This window comes from Podarcis liolepis (genome assembly GCF_965112155.1).
Source record: "Podarcis liolepis genome assembly, chromosome: 10".
Lineage (NCBI taxonomy): Eukaryota > Metazoa > Chordata > Lepidosauria > Squamata > Lacertidae > Podarcis > Podarcis liolepis.
The window spans coordinates 17,160,786-17,182,163 of record NC_139562.1 but is presented as its reverse complement, the minus strand read 5'-3'; positions in this window follow the sequence as shown (position 1 = coordinate 17,182,163).

Here is a 21,378-nt window from a genome sequence, read left to right as displayed (position 1 = left end):
ATTAACCAAAACCCTGTCCATTCTGTAGCATGGAGAATAAAACAATGCAACATGCCTGGAAACTAAATCAATATTTGACTTTTTAAAAAAATGACTCTAAGACCCTCGGGCATATGTAAGTCTTCAAAAGAAGGTTCGGTGATAACATCCGTTCATATATTTTCAATTAAGCCAACAAGAAAACTTTACTAAAACGACCAGCCGCCAGTTGTTATCTGATGGAACCCTCTCGTTTATTATCCTTAATGACATCAATATGTTGTCAGCATTTTTGAGACTTTGATGGCAACTGAAGTGGTTACTGCACAGATGTCAGAAAGCATGAAGTTTGTAAAGTGCTGCTGCTTCAACAGCTGATGGTTTCGCCGGGAAGGATTTGGGAGGCAGAGAACAGGATTAAAGGCCTCTCTTCTCGGGATGGGAAGTGTGAGCGGTTGCTAGGGAAGCACAAACTCATTCCTGATCCCTACCATGTTTCTGCCAGGAAAAGGCCCTTCTTGCTGAGAAACAACATTTCCATCCAGCTTCCTCACTGATAGTTGGAATCTGCAACCATTGGCCATATGGAATCACCAGTTACAAGGGGAAGAATGCAGAGTTTCAGAGACCTGAACTGGCCGCCAATTTATTGCAGGGCCAAATTCAAGGCATATTGCCATGAATATTTAAAGGGGAAAGAGGGCATAAAACCAAAAATAATCATGAAAATGACATACACAAATGCATGCCTTTAGGTGTCCTGAACCCCTGGCCTACTTAGTAGCAAGTCCAGGAGTGCCAACTTGGCACCACGACTGTGGGGTGTCTGGGGCCATGGGTGCCATGCAGTTTGTGGGTGCCCGGCCCCTTCATGGGGAATTTTATGGGTGCTCAGGCACCCAGGGCCCCAGGGAGTTGGCATCTATGAGTGAATCAGTATGTCAAGTCTTAAAGTCCATCAATTTCTGGAGCACCATAGATTCCCCATCCTTGCAGTAGAAACAGCTGGACTTAAATGAGAAAAAGAAGTGAGGAAACACCAGTAAAAAATGTGGTCTTCTTAACACCCTTGCATTCCCAACAGTTTCTTAAACTTCTTAAACTGATAGCAACTAAAAATCTTTTCAGGGATCTGTCTCAAACAATGATGAATACGATTACAGTGACCATAGCAAAATGTAGCATACCTCCAGTCAGAGTTGTCTTCAGTGTAAATAATTTTGATTTTTGAACGATGGCAAAGAATTTGCAAAGACGCATAAAAGAAGTCTTTATGCTAATCCATAAATCATTGAAAATTAAAACCTAACAGGAGTGCGTCATGGCATGCTTTAAAGTGGAACTACTGAATCATATTTTGATTTTAATTGTACAGAAGAACTCCTTAGATCCCCAATTAAGATATTTGGAGCAAGGGGTGACTTCATGTCAATGGAAGGCGCAAATGCTCATGTTGGAGTCAAGGTGCTATTGTGCATTGCAATCTTATACTGACCTATCAGGGAGTAATAGCCCTAGGGCTGAATGTGGGTTACTCCTGAGTAAACCAGTTTAAGATCAGTGGGCTATTTCCTGTGGTAAGTCACAAGCTGTGCCTCCTAACCTACTACAGTTGTATCTTGGAAGTCGAATGGAATCTGTTCCGGAAGTCTGTTCGACTTCCAAAACATTCAGAAACCAAAGCACCGCTTTTGATTGGCTGCAGGAAACTCCTGCAGCCAATCGGAAGCCCCATCAAATGTTTGGGTTCCAAAGAACGCTTGCAAACCAGAACACTCACTTCTGGGTTTGCTGCATCCGGGAGCCAAAACGTCCAATTACCAAGGCGTTTGGGATTCAAGGTGTGACTGTATTGAAAGCCTGCAGCTCTGCTACTGAAAATTGTGTTGTGTGGACAAGGATGGGGAGAGTCAGGAAAGGGAAATGCCTTATAACCATGATGTCATTCGGGTTTTCGGTGAAACGCGGCTGAGTGCAATTTGCCTCTCTCCCTTCCCCTCTCTCAATAAGATCACCTCAAGAGCCTGAAATGCATGCTGATTAGAGACGAAGTTAAGAGTTTCACATTGCTCGGATCAGTAGTCTGTGCATTGGTGAGGGTGTCCATTGGTTCCCCTCCCAACAAAATAAACACAGGAGTGTCCAGCATGTTGGGTGGGTGGGTGGGGGGAGCGCTGAGAACAAGAGTTCGTATTATAGACGGCCATGATGATAAACGTCTCCAGTGGCATAATCTCTAACTCTTACCATCTGTGATTCCCCTGTTACCATGGCAATATCAAGCAAATATTAAAAAATAGTCCAAAACCAGGAAAAGCACAGCTGGGAGCATCTATACTGAAGGAAAACAAGCCCTCCATGGGACAACCCACAGCAAAGGACAGATACATTCTGGAGGACTTATGCTGAAGCTGCGTACACATGATCTTAATCACTTGTAGGTTCCACACCCCTCCTGGAGGTTTTCGTTTTACTTGGAGCTGCCACCCAGGCTGCAGTTTTCCAGTGGGAGGCTGACACAGGAGAGGGAAGAAGCTTTTGCTCTCCACCCATTTCCCACCTCCAGGTTTCTCCTTCCGCCCCTGCAACCTGCTCTTAGCTCCGTGGGAAGAACAAGTAAGTTTGAGGAGGGCGGTTTGGAGGTGGAGAATGGCAGAGAGGAAAGGCTTAAGCATGCTCCTCATCTTGCTCCCACACTAATCTCCCACTGGAGATTGCAGCCTGGGTGGCTAAAATTTTGTTTGGAGGGGGGGAATTCCCTGTGATTCTGATGTGGACCGAGTTCCCTACTGCTTTGGAAGCAGCAACAACTAAGCCTAAAATAAATGGTACCATCTAGTCTGGGTCGAAAACTCCTGATGTGCCACATAGCAGGCAGGAGAGGAGAGCCAGGAGACCTGACTAGGGGAGGAACAGCTGGCACTGGCAAATACCCCAACTATTTTCTCTTTCACTGCACCAGGGTGTTAATCTTAGCCAGGGTGAAAGCTGGATGGGGCTGATGGGACCCACAGTCCAAAACATCTGGAGGGCATGAGGTTGGTGATGGCTATACTGGAAGTAATGGAGAGGGAAGATGCAGCTAAATTTTGATGTCTGCATTGGTCATGATACTGACTTGCAGCCTCCTGTGGTTTGAATACAGCTCACTTGGCGGTTCTTGACTACAGGGAATAACATTTGCATTTCAGTGTAGGACATATTGGGGTTTAGAATAAGGCTTTTAGGCTTAACATTTCCAAGAGTGATTTATAGGGTGTTAAAATGTTCTTAAGAATGTGTTGCTTTTTGGATGCTTGCAACACACTGCACTAATATTTGGGTTAAACATTTACACAAAGTGTCATAAAAAGTTTCCATCTCTTCTCGCTTTTTTTTTTTTAAAAAGAAGCCCTCACCTGAATATAATCTTTGTATTAGCATCGTTTATAATAATAGTTAACAGAGAATAAATGTGCAGATTAAGCAGTTAAAACAGTTAAGCAAGCAAACAAACAAAGCTAGCTAAGAAGCTGACAATATAGTATGAAGGCAATATATATATTCTGAGTTACAGGTGTTAGACCTATGCATCAACTTTAGAAAAGATACATATAAGAAGAATGTTTCTATAATGTCTGCAGATTTTCCTTCATGGAAAACTTGACAGCCTATTAAGGATTTGCAGGGCTATTAAAAAAAAGCCAAATCACCTGGCTTTCCAGCCATGAGTATATTCACATGCATAATCTAGCATAGTTTTGAGCACAGTTAAGGATACATTTACAATACTAATATGGGTTTTAAGCTAGTTTAGCTGTCATAGCTTTCCCTAACACAGGTGTGTGAAACTTTGGCACTCCAGACATTGTTGGACTACAGCGCCCGTCATCCCTGACCATTGGTTGTCTGGCTGCGGCTGATGAAAGTTGGAGTCCAACAACAGATTCCCCAAATATAATCCCGGGAATTGTAGCTTAATTGTAGCATTGAGAATTCTCTGTTGTGGCCCTTGATTACCTGGGGAGAAGGAATCCTGTGTTTTGCTTACTCAGATGAAAGGCCTACCATGTTTGATGGATCTTTCTTCTGCATGTGCGTGCATATGACTGCAGCCGTAAACAATACTAGCTGGCACTTGACAGTATATGTATGTGCAAGTCTTAGGCCTACCTTGCATTTGCAGACAGGGGCGGCCCTTTCATTAGGCAGAGTGAGGTGGTGGCCCCTAGGAGATGTGAGGCAGTGGCAGCAGTCCCCGCTGCCCAGGCAGTCACCCTGACCTCCAGCCACTCTAGTTAGACTGTGACACTCGGGTCCAGTGGAGAATGCAGACCCATCGCCAGCGTTGAAGGGCGACTGAACTGCTGATCTGTTGGCTTCTGTACATAGACTGGGTTGGGAGATGTTATCTTGCCCTTTACTTCAGGCAGCAAAATGTCTTGATCTGGCCCTGTTTGCAGAGCAGCCTGGCATTGGGTCACAACAACAGTCTTATCTCCAAGTGAGAAAAAGACAGCCGTCTGGAGAGCCTTAAGCATTTTTGGGGGGGACACAGATTGCAAGGTGTTTTGCATGGTGGAGGTCATGAATTAAAGAGCTGTTGGATATGTACCAGTAAAATGGGGAAGGGAAGCCCCAACACCAACCAAACCCAAAGCCCCATCTTACTTTGCAAGTAATTCGCAGCAATAAATGTAAAATGCAGTCTGCATTAGATCATCTGAGCCACCTATTGCAGGGCACTGTGGTTACAAAGAAAAACATTTGGTCCATTCCCCTGCTGTATATATTCCTGGAAAAAAATGTTATTTATTTAATACATTTACAGGCATTTTGATGGTGCTTCCCACCAGCACATCCTAGAACGCTGCCATCAGGGAACTCATACCTTTAAAAGGAAAGAGGGAGGGAGAGAAGGAGGGATGGTTTGTGGTTTCCTGGGTTGAAGTTTGCAATTGAAGGCATGCAATGAAGCACAGCAATGCTTCACTTGGTTATTTCACTTAAATGAATTAAAAGAAATTAGGGTAGGGGCAGAGACCTATATTTACAGCATAGTAACTGTTGCCTGAAGCTAAGATAATAAAGCCTAGATTCTGCACCAAGACAAATCCAATTCTGCACCCTCAAAAGCAGAATTCTGCAACCTGTATTACTTTGTGCGATTAAAACATGTTTTCCCATTTCCCCCCTCATTTTGCATCATTTGCCATGGTGAAATTGCTACAGACTAAAGGTACCACCTCTGACTGCTTGAAAACTTGCTCAGCGACCACTTTGGGAAGAAGTTGCCTATACATACGTCTACGAATCTAGGAATTTGTGTTTATTAAAAAATAAATGAAAAGAGAGATTCTCAGGAGATTCAGTTCTTTATCTGATTCCATAGTTTTGTTTTTCTGTGTAGAACTGTGGAATTATTCACATGGCTGTGCCTAAAATGTCTCATCTCAGGTAATGCTTTTAGTAGCATTTCTTGAATGTTTGATTTTTCCATTGTGAACTGCGCTGCTGTCTCAGTTGACCCCAGTGCTCTGACTTCTTTGAGATGGGCATGGAAGCGCAGACTGCTATTGCCTCTCCATCATCAGGGTAATCACTCTGGGTGCTTCCACGTGGCAGTGTATTGCAGACGCAGTGATGGCCATGCATTGAAGTTTTGTACAGCATCTATGCGACTTTGCCTCAAAAGTAAAAATGCTGTCTCATATTATTTCCCCATTTATTTTGGAGTTACCCACCGCCGGCAAATCTGTATCTGCAGAGGGTAAAGTTTGTCAAAGCATGGAGATAAGAATGACATAGGACAGGCTTCCTCAACCTCGGCCCTCCAGATGTTTTGAGACTACAATTCCCAGCATCCCTGACTACTGGTCCAGCTAGCTAGGGATCATGGGAGTTGTAGGCCAAAAACATCTGGAGGCCGAGGTTGAGGAAGCCTGACATAGGAAGGTCAGAAGTTGGCTTATACCGAGTCAGAACACTGGCCTATCTAGCTCAGTAAAAGGTAAAGCTAAAGGTAAAGGACCCCTGGACGGTTAAGTCTAGTCAAAGGTGACTATGGGGGTGCTGCGCTCATCTTGTTTTCAGGCTGAGGGAGCCGGCGTTTGTCCACAGACAGCTTTCCAGGTCATGTGGCCAGCATGGCTAAACCGCTTCTGGAGCAATGGAACACAGTGATGGAAACCAGAGAGCACAGAAACACCGTTTACCTTCCTGCCACAGCGTACCTATTTATCTACTTGCACTGGTGTGCTTTCGAACTGCTAGGTTGGCAGGAGTTGGGGCACAGCAAAGAGAGCTCACTTCATTGCGGTGATTCAAACCGCCAACCTTCTGATTGGCAAGCCCACGAAGCTCAGAGGTTTAGACCACAGCGCCACTCTCTAATAGTGACTCTCCAGCATTTCAGGTGGGACTTTCTTCCCACCTGGAGATGCCAGCGGGAATTGAATTTGGGACCTCTTGCACACAAAGCAGTTCCTTTACCCCTGAGCTATGACCCTTCCCTTAATGGTAATGCAGATCAAGCTACAACTGTTGACAGGCATAGGAGCAGGGACTGGTAAAAAAGTTGGCAACTCTATGGACCATACCAGCACATGGCGTTTTCAAAATTAGCCACGCTGCCCCTAGAAATTCCACTGAGAGAAATGTCAGCTTTTGCCAGCTGTAATCATCATACCCACCTCCTGGGTCCATGAGATTTTTCTGCTAAATAACACAATTTGAGTGGCATTTTCTTGGGCATGATCACCACTTGGGGTCGTCCCCCCGCCCACTTGCCTGCAAAGATTTCAAGCCTGACACTTATGGCAGAGGTGACCTCACTGCTCAAGGAAGTCATATCATCAAAAAATATGGAGGTGAAAAGCTGTGTGTGTGTGTGTGTGTGTGTGTGTGTGTGTGTGTGTGTAATGGACAATTCTAGTAGCTTATAAAACATATTGCTGGGAATTTGACATACCGTCTGGAAAAATATGTCTGGAAAACCCTGGGTTTCCTATTTAATTCTGCCTTCGTATGCATTCAAATGGATGTGCTTTAGTGCCTTGCCAGCACGTAATTTAAACCATTTGTAGAAGACACTTGTGATCCCCACCCATTAGACCAGCTTTTCTCTCTGTTATAATATTTACTGTCAGTGGCAATTTAATTTTTAATGTGACAAAAATTTGCTCTCCAGCAAATATTATCCTCTGGAACTTCAGTCTGTATTAGAATAGTACTTTACCAATGGACTTATAATTGCTTCTGCTTCATGATGTGATTTGCCATTAATACTTATAATAGTGAAGCGCCTGAGCCTGTGTGGAGTGGGTGGGGGACGGGGACGGAGGGACCTTTGTAATATGCCTCTGGGACAGTGTCAGAATGTATCCCCCCCCCCCTTATGCTCCACACTTGCAGAAAAAAATAATCAGTAAAGAGTGTGCAGTCTTTACCAAAGGTGTAATGGGCTTTGAAGATACTCGAACTCAGGACACAAGGGAGGGACGTGCTAAGAGGAAGGCACATTTGGCAAACCCTCACTGTGACTAACTCCCGCCTGGAAACCTATGTCCCCATTGTGGAAGGGTGTGTGGGTCCAGAACTGGTCTCCACAGTCACTTATGGACTCATTGTTAAAACCATGTTTATGGAAGACAGTCTTTCTTGGCTACAAGTGATCGCCAAAGAAGAAGAAGAAGAAAATGGGACTTACAGCCCACTGAACTGTCACGGTGTCTTTCAAAGGATTCTGGGAACTGTAGTTTAGTGAGTACACAAAGGTTTATGTCACTAGAGAGAAAGAGCGAGCGAGCGAGCGAGAGAGTGCTTCTCCTCACAGAGCTAATATTTTAAATTTCCCTTTTGCCTCCTTGTTTTCCAAAGCTTCAGGTCATGGGATCATAGAATTGTATGATTCATTGAAAGCACATGGCTCCCCCCCCCCCATAACACTGGGAATTATAGCTTACCTTACAGAGCTACAGTGCCCAGCGCCTTTAGCAAACTGTGGTTCCCAGGATACTTTGGGTGATGTCTTGTCCTTGAGATGTGCTTTAAATGTGCAGTGTGGAGGTGAACTCACTAACTTGCCTCTTTGGGACCCCTCCAGTTTGGTGTTTTCCTGTGGATGCATTTGGCAACATTTTCTTGACCCAATAATAGTGCATTAAGGTAAAGGTAAAGGGACCCCTGACCATTAGGTCCAGTTGTGACCAACTCTGGGGTTGCGGCGCTCATCTCGCTTTACTGGCTGAGGGAGCCGGCGTACAGCTTCCGGGTCATGTGGCCAGCATGACTAAGCCGCTTCTGGCGAACCAGAGCAGCGCACGGAAACGCCGTTCACCTTTCCGCCAGAGCAGTACCTATTTATCTACTTGCACTTTGATGTGCTTTCGAACTGCTAGGTTGGCAGGAACAGGGACCGAGCAACAGGAGCTCACCCCGTCACAGGGATTCAAACCGCCGACCTTCTGATCGGCAAGTCCTAGGCTCTGTGGTTTAACCCACAGTGCCACCCATGTCCCAATAGTGCATTAGTGATGGGTTTATTCTGACTTACTAGTTGTTCCGTGATGCTCCCCCAACTGCTACTGCATTATTTTTGAGCTACAGAACAACAAAAGCAGAGCAAAAATAAACCCAGAATGTTTGTGGTGTGAAATGCTATGAGATTTCAGCAGGAAGTTACAGGAAATGCACAGATCAGAAAGGAAGCAGTATGTCCACCCTGAAAATTTTGTAGGTTCAAACAGTATTGAAAACGGCACTGCCCATAACCCCCTCAATACCATATCAGACAGTGGGTGATGCCACGTGTGGGTTCTAGCTATAAATTCTGAATTTCTCCATCCGCAAATATGAGCACAGCACGGTGCAAAAATACACAACGGAACATAGAAGATAATCAGTTTCTTACAGATTCATTTAGGCTCTCAGATGAAGCAGAGGACATCAAAGCTCTTAAGCTTTTAAGAAATCTCACATATATAAATATATATATATATAATATTAATGCAGTCCAGATGAGCTAAACAAGTTTGCCAAATGCTGATGTTTTGGTACTTAGCTGTGCCTGCTGATCAGACATTCTTTCTTTGTTCTGACTTACAACTATTACTCATGCTTTCTGTGCAAATAAGGAAGCCTGTATGTGTGCACGTCTTCTGTGGAAGCACTGAACACCCATAATCAAATATCAGAACCTCTCCACTCTGTGTGGCAGCAGGGCAATACAAATCAGAGCAACAACTCCCTCCTTTCTTTTGCATGACAGCCAAACAGTGTTATGGAGGACCAGATGCTCAAACTCTTCAACAGATTAAATCATCATCATCATCATTTTATTTGTACTCTGCCCATCTGACTAGGTTGCACCAGCCACTCTGGGCGGCTTCCAGCAAATATAAAGCCATAACAAAATATTAAGCATTAAAAACTTCCCTGCACAGGGCTGCCTTCAGAGGTCTTCTAAAGGTTATTTAGCTACTTATCTCCTTGGCATCTGATGGGACCGAATGTTTGATGGGACATTCTGGACTGAGAAGTCCCAGCTTTTGGAACTGATTGCCTAGGCTTGCCTGTCTAGCTCCTTCTCTTATGACTTTCCGCCAGCAGGTAAGGACATTTGTATGTAAACAGACCTTTATTCTCATCACAGGATCTGTTACAGCCATGGTAAATATGCTTCGATTGGTTTAATTGGTTGTTATTCTTATCTGTCTTATTGAGTTTGCTAAGTCAAAACAACAACCCAAAAATCCTGTTGCCAGTGACCTATTTGCAGACCAAGCTCCCATCTGAAAGCATCCTTGGTCAGGCTTTATCTGAGCATCAGAATAGGGCCCATATGTGTTTGTTCAACCCTCTAATGCTGCTCTGGAAACCTTTCTCCAACAACCAGGAGTCTCTGCCTCTAGACACATGCTTTCCGTTCAACCAGTAGCTAATCTCATACCTGGGGCTAGATTACAATATGTGCTCTGAGTTCAGAGTGCCTTTTGACTGCTGCCAAATCATGAGCAGCCGCCTTTGTTGTTCAAACTAAACAGAAAAGGCAGGGGGCGCGCGGGAGAGAAACCAAGAGAATCTCTTTTAAGAAACAAAAGCAGCATTAATACATTGTTCATGCCCGTATGGTTCACTCTTTTCCTCCTTTTTTGTTCAAAGTAAGTCAGGAAATGTGAAAGCTAAGATCCTTGCAGCTATGCTTGAAGAGGCCAGGCCCAATTTATTCCATATTTCTGTGCTTACGCTTCCAGTGAGACATGTATAGTCTGGGACAGGACCCTGACTCCACTTGAATTAGTGGCAAAAATGTAATTAAAAGAAATGAGAGGGGTGGGAGTGTCGAACACTTCAGTGTTTGCATACGGGGATCTCTGGAGAGTCCCCACAAAAATCATATATCAGATCTTTCGGGGCTTCCCAGTCAATATAACTACATTTCAAGGTTATAGGTCAGCTCTCACTCAGCTACTGCGTATAGACTCTATATGGGTGAGGAGTGTTAGAGGAACCCACCCTCCCTCTGCTTAGAATATATATAGTGTGAATTGAGGACAATGTGGTTACTATTGGAACATTGTGAACCATCCTGAGATATACAGATGAGGGGCGGTATACAAATGTACTAAATAAATGATAATAAATACTGTTGGGTCCAAGAAGGCCCCACCCGTGTGATGCACAACCAGAACTGAACACAATACTTCCAAGTGCAGCTGTCCCTTAGATTTTCATAAGGGCATAATTTTCACAGTTTTATTTTCAGTTCAGTCCAAGCGATTCCTAGCGTAACCCCTCATATTAACTTGCCCAGGTGTTTGAGATCTGCTGGCGAGGTCCTGCTGTCTGCTTCAGTCCTATGTGAAGTTTGGTATGCATAAGAGACCTTTTCTGTGGTGGCCCCCGGATTGTAGAACATCCTCCTTCCCTCTGAGATGCATCTGGCCTTGCCACTGTATACATTTCAATATCAAGTCAAGACCCATGTTTTTGCACAGGCTTTGTGGGGTGGAAGATGCTACATGGTCGATTGCATTGAGCAGCATGAAACCTACCCTAGGACATCATGGTGAAGGGCAGGTTATAAATGCCTATAAATAAATTAATAAAAACTTTTAATAAAAAAGACTTTTGAGATACTATAACATTTTCTGGGACAGTTCATAGGTTTCAGATAGCAGCCTTTCCCAGCAATACCAGGAACTGAACCAGGGACCTATTGAATACAAAGTATTCAAAAGAGATATGAAAAGACCACTGGTAATACCTTGGAATTTCCTCACTCTACACTGCAATAAATACAGTCCTCTAAAGATGTAATGATTTTCGAAAGCTGGTAAAGGAAGGCAAGAGTTTACGTGATGTCCAGCGAAGTGAGCAAAGGATTCCATGTTAGTTTCCTTGTATTCAGATTCTATTCCAGGTTTTATGGTTTTGGTTAACTCATAAATTAAGATTCCAGATTAGTTGTCCAAGAAGTAAAGAATTCTTTTCTCTTTTTTTGTAAAAAAAGAAAAAGATATTTGGAATGAATCCCTGTCTCCTGGGAAAGGAAAAAATAAAGAATTGGAAGGGAAAAGCTGTTGAACTTGCTAACCAGCTACTGGATAATGGCAAATATTGCAAGCCTGTGCCATGGCCAATGGTGATGTAAGTGCCTACAGAGGCCAACAGGTCTGGATTATAAACAGGCGAGCCTCCAGGGCAGCAAAGAACAGTGACTTGCCTTTGGATTGGGACAGAGAATAAATGCAGTGACTGCAGGACCTCCTAATTACAAAATATTGGAAGCCAAAATGCATCTAAGAGAACTGTGGTTAGGGGCTATAATGCTGGTGAAATGATAACAAATGGTTGTTCTCATTTCCAAGTAAGGTTGAAAATGCATCTGGGTTACTTTTAGCTCATCAGCCGCTTTGTTTGCATCCATTGAATTATTGTAATCAACCAACTTAAAATAAACAGGACATTAGTATGAGAGAGAGAGAGTGACCAAGAACAAAGGAAAATAGGATTCCTAGACTTTTAACAGTTGGGTAAGACAAGGTATTTTAGAAGAATGCATTCTTCCCATCTCTGCATAAATACAGTAGTTGGCCAAATTTCTCTTTCTGCAACAAAGGAATAGAGAAGCCTGATCACTTAATGCTGAAGTTCATGTGAGGGGAGCGAAAGCGTTACTTCTGCTTGTGCAGGCTGCAAGTGTCTAAGGAAAAGGAGGGAACTTTGCTCAACAATCATCTGTTGTTGAAAACTACTTCAGAGCTACACAGCTACCACTGTAATTTATACCACTGCTTACAGCCTGAACCACTGCATATTTACCAGGAAAATGGAGATTCGATACTCTTCCAGAGGTTGTGTGGCTACAGCTTCCATAATTCCCATACTGGGGGGGGGGGTTGTGGGGGTTGGAGTCCCACAACAGATGGAAAACCACAGGCTCCCTCATCCTGCCTTGAGCACAACTCAAGCTCTGGGCTCCTCCTTCCGTACCTCCTTCAGCTGCTCCTTTTTCCCTAGTAGGGAGAGAGCCAGCCGCAGGCTTGTATTAAGTGCCCTGCTAGGGAGCAGTAAAATAAACTAGTTAACAACACAGCTGTGAGGAGTCTGAAATCTGATGGACAATACAGCCACCATCAACTTAAGTCTCCCTGCTTCTCTTCCACACTCTTAGCCATGGAGAGGTGGCTTAGAGAATCTTCACAGCACTGCAGGAAGACATTCCACGTGGTAAAATTGTAGGTGTAAGAGCTTGCAATGGGAATGGATTTTATTTTTTTAACCAGCGTCTCCACGGCAAGTAAAAATATGTATGCCCAGGGAATTCGTGGCTAAGCCCAAGATATGAATCAAAGCTTTCCAAGACGTATGTAGAACCCTATAGAGCTTCTTTTCCATACTGACGTTTTAGCTGAATTTCGTAGAGCTCATAAAATGCCCGAAACTCCACTAATTAGGGAACAAAGGGTGGTTGCTGCAGGGAGGGGGAAATGCCTAAAGATATTGAGCAATGTGGTGACCCAAGCTGTGCAGCAATAACTTCTGCCGAAAACAAAACCCAAACAGCTATTTTGAAATACAAAAGGGTGGGTGGTGAGGAAGATTTACGAGCCCTTTTCTCACAGCGGTCCATGTTGCCAGCATACAAAGGCCAAAGCATCTGGAAGAGAGAAGTTAGCATGGAGCGAAGGGGAAGATAAACAGTGCAATCCTATGCCCGACTGCTCAGAAATAGGTCTGCCTTGTGCTCAGTTGGGTTTTCTCCTAGGTTTCCCTCCCCATGCATGCAGGGGGACTCGCAAAGGACTGGTGGATGTAGTGGGAGGTTGTTCTTGGCTCCCCAAATATGGGGAGACTAGCCACGCTAATTCCCTTGTTGTGGAGAATCGGGAAAGGGAAGTGGTGAGGAAACCATGACACCGTTGAGCCAATGCATTTACAATTCACGGGGTTTAAGATGCAAGCTTTGCTTTTGATCAAGAGTTTCCCCAGAAATTCTAGGCCCTGCTGCACAGCTGAGTTTATTGTGCAGTGAATGGACATGTTTTCCTCAATGCTTGTGCAGGCCTTTCCTCCCTCTTAAGCCTCACTGGAAAGCACCCAATTATTGGGGCATATTCAGGGCAGACTGAAGAGTACTTTCCCCAAACATCGCATCATATGGAATTCATTGCCACAACATATGGTGACGGCTACTAGCTTAGAAGGCTTTAGGAAGGGATTACGCAAATTCAAGGAGGACCACGTCAATCAGTGGTTGCTGCGACAAGCCACATGTTTAGAAGCAGCTATATAGCTAAACAAGGACCCTCCACAATAATTTCTTCAAACAAAGAGCTATCAGTCTAAACCCACCTAGCTACCACACTGGTAGGTGGGCTTCTTCTGCACCAAAATACCATTCAATGCCTACAAAATTATATACAAATTGTGTTTTTTTTAATAAATATTTTCACTCAATCTTCAATCCAAGTTGTTTGTATAGAGGAGGGACGATGTTAATTTTTCTTGGTTTCTCATTTTTCAAGCTTTCAGTTCAGTTCAGCTTGCCCCATAGCTGCATCAGTGTGAATCCTCACGAAATCTGTCAGTATTCCAGTGCACATTTCCCCAAATGAGCACATTTTTGCAAGAAGTTTTTGCATTGTCATTTTCATGAATGAATATTTTAGAGAACTGCATCGCAAAATTCCGAGGAGCGTGAACATTTGTCTCCCATTTTGAAACGAATTGGTTCTGTGACCAGTACAATCATAGTGAAAATAACTGGCCTTCTAAATTACAAGAATCTGGGGATTACTAGAAGTGTAAGATCATTTGCGGCACTATTTGCGGGAAAAGAAGAGTCCAATGAAGGGATGTGATTAAATGAATCTTATTAGTGGAAACTGTCATACGTTAGGTTTGAGCATTATGCAACTGTCCTTTTCATGTCTGGTCCCACACACATACTTTTATACAAGTACAGAAAATGAGAAGCAAGTGCTCTTTCTTTCTTTCTTTCTTTCTTTCTTTCTTTCTTTCTTAGTGCATCATTTGACTTGGGAAAAGCCAACTCTGTGTGGTAGCAACCGACTTGTGCTTGAGATGTCGCCAATGCTCTTCGTGTTTTACAGCCATTTTGTACCTGTGGGGATGAGTATAGTATAAGACAAAGAACATACCAAAATGGATGAATATTTTCAGTGGAATTTTTTTTTTTAATTCATAAAAATATTTATACGCTGCTATGTCATAGAAATACATCACAGCGGTTTGCAACAATATAAAGCCATGCAGTAAAATCGCAAGAAGTTAAAAGCAACAGAATTAAGAGCAAACGTCAGTAGACCGTGTGTGTGTGTGTGTGTGTGTGTGTGTGTGTGTGTGTGTGTACTCTTAATTGCCTGCAGAACAGAAAAGCTGAAAAACAGAAAAGGCAGCTCATCTGAAGCCTTCCTTGTTGTAGTATGGATATGTGCAGGCCAAGTTATGAAGTTGGGTGTAGAATCTGCTGTGGTTATTACATGCAGAGCTGGTCCTAGAGCTGGTCTGGGCTATAACCTTTTCAAGAGTCTAGATGAAAGTTTTATGTACTTCAAGGGGGTTTGCAGTGATGACAGCAGGAATGACGACAAGCAATAAAATGTCATACTAAAATTATTTATGTGCATGGATTAAGTTCACATTCATCAAGGGAAGGCTGGAGGTTGAAAAAATGTAGTTATACTTCTCAAGAGCATTTTTTAAAATAAAATAAAAATAAAAATAAATGTTGGATATGTGCTATGATGGCTAGTGTGATCTTTACCGGTAAATTCCACTGGCATGTTTCAAGGCTAACAAGACTTTGCTTATGCCTTGGATTAGGTGATTTGCTGATAGATGTCATTCAGCTGGGCTTTCTGTCTGTGCATGTGACATGGAACTACAGTCATACCTTGGATCTTGAACGCCTTAGTACTCGGACATTTTGGCTCCTGAATGCTGCAAACCCAGAAGTGAGTGTTCCGGTTTGCGAACCTTCTTTGAAACCTGAACGTCTGACGGGGCTTCTGTGATTTCTGATTGGCTGCAGGAGCTTCCTGCAGCCAATCAGAAGCTGCACCTTGGTTTCCAAACGTTTTGAAAGTCAAACGGACTTCCGGAACGGACTCTGTTCGACTTCCAAGGTACGACTGTATAGTTAGGCCGGAAGTCAGAATTGGGGTGGGGGGTGGAGTGGGATAGGGATAGGGATGGATGGATCTTTTAATTTCAGCTCCCTCTGTTTCCCATTTCCCCCCATTTTAAATTCACATTTCTGCAGCAGTTTGCATTTTTAAAAACCCTCATGAAAACCCACCCACGTTTTAGTGCAAATTTCTCTGAATAAACACATTTTTGTATGTCATTATGAATAATGCACACATTCTTGGAAGCAGTACACACCAATATAGTGCATTTTTGTATTATTTTCATTAATTTATGCATTTTATACACATTTTCCGGCAATAGATGCGCTTTTGTATACATTATTTGGTTGGAGAACTGTATCACAAAATTCCTAAAAGTGCAAATTTTGAAAGATAGCTGTGTTTCAGTTCATGAGAAGTGCAAATTTGGTAGTTTCTTATTAAAATGAAAACCAAATTGAATTTCTCTAACATCCCTAGTTGGGGAGTGGAGGGAGAAGCACAGTGGTTGAGGGAGATATGCCACTGTCATCCTAAAATGTCTCCACAATCTTTTTTATGGCACAAGCTTTCATGGATTAGAGTCCACAGTGAAGTATTGTCTGATCGCTCCCCCACTTCCTGAGGAAAAAAACATAGATTGGCTGCAGTTTGGTGTTAAGTCACTTAGGAAATACCTCACAGCAATCAAGTGATTCACTCCACTCTTACTTTATCCCGTGTCTGTCAACACAATGTTGATCTGTGCCCTATGTGTCTCTGATGGCACCATGGTCTTTGCTGCTGTTGCATGAAGAGGGACCCTCCCTCATGTCCTGCAGGGGTGATAATGACTGCTCCCCGCTTAAAATGGGGGGCGCCCTTTGCGTGGACGCGTGCAGCCCCTAGATCTGGAGCGGCCCCAACAGCATAGGCTTGGCTTTGCCTTCCCTCAGGTGGGATACCTGGAGGTCTCCGCCTACCTCAGTCAGTTGTCCAATCCCACCTGGGGGAAGCGTTGCCAAGGAGACCAGGCCAGGTAGGGGAGGGATTACCTGCCCACACAATAGAGGGAGGATCTTACCTAGGAATCCTCACTTGGTTCCAGAGCTTCTCCCACCCTACCCACCCTCAGTTAAGGTCTTATTTTGCAGGTTAACTTTTCTTCACAGGTTTTGCAGGTTAACTTTTCTTCACAGGTATGCGGGCGCTGCTACGTTAAGGTCGCTGTTAAAGGGCCGGAAAGGAATTTCCCTGCATTGGCAGGTTTCGCCTTTCCCGTAGCAAAACGTCACAACTTTGGCGGTATCAGGCCTTGGGCGGAATCCTTTTGTCCATCTTCCTCTTGCGGTGGCGATACCAGGGTTCCCCGTTAAAGGGGTTTTCTGAAGGGAGGCTTTGGCCGTACACCGAAAGGTCGTCATTGCTCTCTCCTGCGGTGGCGGCGTTACGGGGGCGGCCATCTCTGCTTGAACATATGTTCTCCAGAGCCGGCCCATCCCCCCCCCACACACTGGATAACCCTGATGCTCCCTAGGTCCCTGGCTGGGGACCGGGGAGGGAGAACGCCCAATGCCTGAGCCAAGGTCTACCCACATTTGAAATTTAATAAAGTTGTGGCCAATTTAAGCCCATAGCACGTTGTCTTGAGTTGTTATTCCACATGACGGGGGGACCGTGCAGGATCTGGGGACTCCGCCTGTCCACGCAATGCTGAGAGAGTTGCTCTAGATATGAGACACATTGCCTGGAGCAGGGGTGAATAACCTGCGAACCTTTCCTAGAATCCTTCAGGGGTGCTCCCGACTCAGGTACTGACCTTCCCAGACCACTGGATCACTTCCTGAGACAATCCAGCAGCCACACCTCTCCTCTGTCCTGGCCTGGCCAGCCAACCTGGATGGGGCAGAGAAACTATGCTAGCGTCCAGGCAGGCAGGTCATTTTTGCTTACTGGGTGGGAAGGCTGGCGTGGTGCAAACACATTGGCAGAGCCAATGTGACAACCTTGCTGGTGCATTTGCAGTGTCGACCTCCTTGTCCCTCCCTCTCTCCCACCCACCCAGTAAGCCACTGATGAGGAGACATTTCCTGTGAGGACAGTTCACCTTACCTGCTGGGAAGTGGTGTAGCAGCTCTGCTCCACCCACCAAGCCACTCCTGAGGAGGCATTTGAGGATAGCTCAGGTTTGAGGTCTGGCCAGGGCTGAACTGAAAGAGAGAGATTGATTTACTGTCTCACATGATTGCCTACTGGGTGTTTTCTAGATTGTTTTAGTTCCCCTTCTTCCCCTAGACAGCAGTTCCGTTTCTTTGAAGAAACACCTTTGGGTTGGGTGGAAGGGGCTCATTTGCGTACAACTGTGCCGGTTCCAAGTGAAACAAAATTACACATCAAGGTTGTTCTTTTTGCAGCCAAACATGAAGTATCTGGCCATTTTTTAAACACTCGGCTATTCACAGCCAAATGCTCGTGAGTGTCTGTGAACTGTGATCACGCCAGGGGCTGTTCAAACACTGTTTGAACTGTGGGCACCTCTTAGGAAAGCTTTCAACCACAATAAACCTTTGCTTGAGTGGCTAAGGAGTGACGAGCTCTGGGAAGGGTCAGCAGCATCCGATACTGGCATTTCTCTTAAAAAAGGAAAACAACAGACTACACCACAAGGCTCTAAGGCATCGTGGCACTCTCAAACCACTCCATTTGATGTATATCAGCAAAGAGTACAGTAGCAAAGAAAGACTCACAGTTGCCTCCCTTCCCTGTGAGAATTTGAATGGGACCCTATATCCCAAAATCTTTGTCATTGTCATAATTAATCTCAAGCTTTCCAGGCTTGGTGTTAAAGCACTCCAGCCCAGTTATATTTCCTCCATCCCTTTGTGCTTCTCCTTGATCTCACCATTCCACACAGTTCCTCTGGGATCCTAGGGCCTCCCACCATTCAGCCCAGGGGTGCTTGTGGCATTCTAGACATTACTGGACTACAGTTCCCATCACCACTGACCATTGGCCATGCTGCCTGGGGCTGATGGGAGCTGTTGTCCCACAACATCTGGAGGGCCACAGGTTCCCCATCCGAGATGTAGCCCCCTTTCCTGGAGCAAGCCCATTTGCCAAGCCAATTCCTTTTCTGCTTTCAAGGCTCACCTCTCATTTCTCTAGTACGGTGGGTCTCAAAAGGCATGGCAGGAGACAATGGCTGGTAGGAAGATTCAAAGAGACATTTAAACATTCCAGTGTAGCATACAAGTGGTGACCATTTTGCGTGTGAACTGATGGATGCACAACTGCTGATGTGGATGCTGCTTTCGGCCCTGGAAGGGGGAAGAACAGGGTGGAAAGGGGCAGGGAGGGGGCGAATTGGGCTTATGCATGACCACTGACACATGCAGCGACCTGGAATGCAACCCTTGAGCAAATGGGGAATTGCTTATAGTATGAAAATATTTTTTAATTCACATAATATGGATAGATATTGCTTCAAAATGAGAGCGAGGACAAGTTGGCCAGACTGACTTGCAGAATCCGAGACCAGGACGAGCAGAAATTCCAGAAGGAATGGAGTAAATTTATTGTATATATAAATGACAATTGTAAAAATTTAAAGACACTAGCAGGACCGAAGTAATTCCTACAATGTAGACAAGTTGTAAAGAGTTAGAATGTGCGATTGGAATTGATAAGGGATACCAGTTGAAGGGATGGAGGGAAGCAGTAAGCTCAACAGAGCAAAGGGGTTATATGTTGTTTAATGTATGGTTTGAAAAAGTGTGTAAGAAAAACAATAAAAATTATTGGAAAAAACCACAAAAAACAAAACAAAATGAGAGCGAGGACATCAAGTGATACTGAAGACAATCATAGCTGTGATCAGAATCGCATTTTGAACAGAATGCTGGAGAATAGTGTGGCTAATCATCTTCAGTTCTCCACAACATATTGTTCTAAACAGATTTTCAGCTCTGACAAATAGAAGGCTTCTTTGTGTTGATGAAGAGATGAGAATTCGTTTGTCTCTAATGAATATTAGGCCTAATATAAATCAGATTACTCAGCAAAAGCAAGCTCACACCTCTCATTGAGTTTATATACCTTCTGAAGGTACAATACAGTATGTAAGTATATAATGGTATTTTGGGTAGGATTCATGTTCTTATGTAGCTGCATTGTTTTATAATTTCTGGTTGCCCCGTGATCATATTATAAAGCAGTTGTGTTCTATGTTGTCTATCAAGCACTGCTCTAGGAGTTTTCTTTCTGTTCACCCATGTGTTGTTGTTTAGTTGTTTAGTCATGTCCAACTCTTCGTGACCCCATGGACCAGAGCGTGCCAGGCACTCCTGTCTTCCACTGCCTCCTGAAGTTTGGTCAAACTCATGTTAGTAGCTTCAAGAACACTGTCCAACCATCTTGTCCTCTGTCATCCCCTTCTCCTTGTGCCCTTAATCCTTCCCAACATCAGGGTCTTCTCCAGGGAGTATCTCTTCTCTTGAGGTGGCCAAAGTCTTGGAGCCTCAGCTTCAGGATCTGTCCTTCCAGTGAGCACTCAGGGCTGATTTCCTTAAGAATGGATAGGTTTGCTCTTCTTGCAGTCCATGGGACTCTCAAGAGTCTCCTCTAGCACCATAATTCAAAAGCATCAATTCTTCAGCGATCAGCCTTCTTGATGGTCCAGCTCTCACTTCCATACATCACTACTGGGAAAACCATAGCTTTTACTATATGGACCTTTGTTGGCAAGGTGATGTCTCTACTTTTTAAGATGCTGTCTAGGTTTGTCATTACTTTTCTCCCAAGAAGCAGGTGTCTTTTAATTTCATGGCTGCTGTCACCATCTGCAGTGATCATGGAGCCCAAGAAAGTAAAATCTCTGCCTCCATTTCTTCCCCTTCTATTTGCCAGGAGGTGATGGGACCAGTGGCCATGATCTTCGTTTTTTGGATGTTGAACTTCAGACCATATTTTGCGCTCTCCTCTTTCACCCTCATTAAAAGATTCTTTAATTCCTCCTCACTTTCTGCCATCAAGGTTGTGTCATCTGCATATCAATAAAAAAAATTGGTGTGGCTGAAAGTGTGGCCCAGAGAAAAACGTTTGAGAACCACAGCTCCAGTATATTGTTTCTGAATCTAACTACCGTAGTTCTATTGACTTAAATACCATATTTGGGTGGGAAGAAAATTCTGCAAACTAAGGATAGATTGATAGTAGGCCTAGAACAGGGGTCTGCAACCTTTAAGACAAAAGGAGCCACTTGGACCCGTTTCCGAAGAAAAAACAACAACTGGGAGCCGCAAAACCATTGCGACATTTAAAGCATGCGCGCCGCTGCCCTCCGATCTGACAGCGGGTGGGAAGGTGACGTTGGGACGGTGCGTGACTAACGCACGCACCGCCCCCATGCGACGTCACAGCCAGTACAGTGCCTGCCACAGTGGGGAGTGTCGAGGCGCACAATGCGCCTCCTCCCCTCGCTAGTATCCGCCCCGGAGCTGTGGCAAAGGTGTAAAAGAGCCACATGCGGCTCCGGAGCCGCGGGTTGCAGACCCCTGGCCTAGAAGGAAAGTGTTGTTGACAGGTGACCAGCAGTCCCGTGGGGCCAGATGACTACGCCTTGCTCTGATTTTGGGGGAATTATTTATGGGAGGGCTGATTTGGGGGAAATGAAGCTGCAGGCAGTTTAGGGAAGTTTTTAATGTTTGATGTTTTATTCTGTTTAATATTCTGTTGGGAGCTGCCCAGAGTGTCTGGGGAAACCCAGCCAGATGGGCTGGGTATAAAT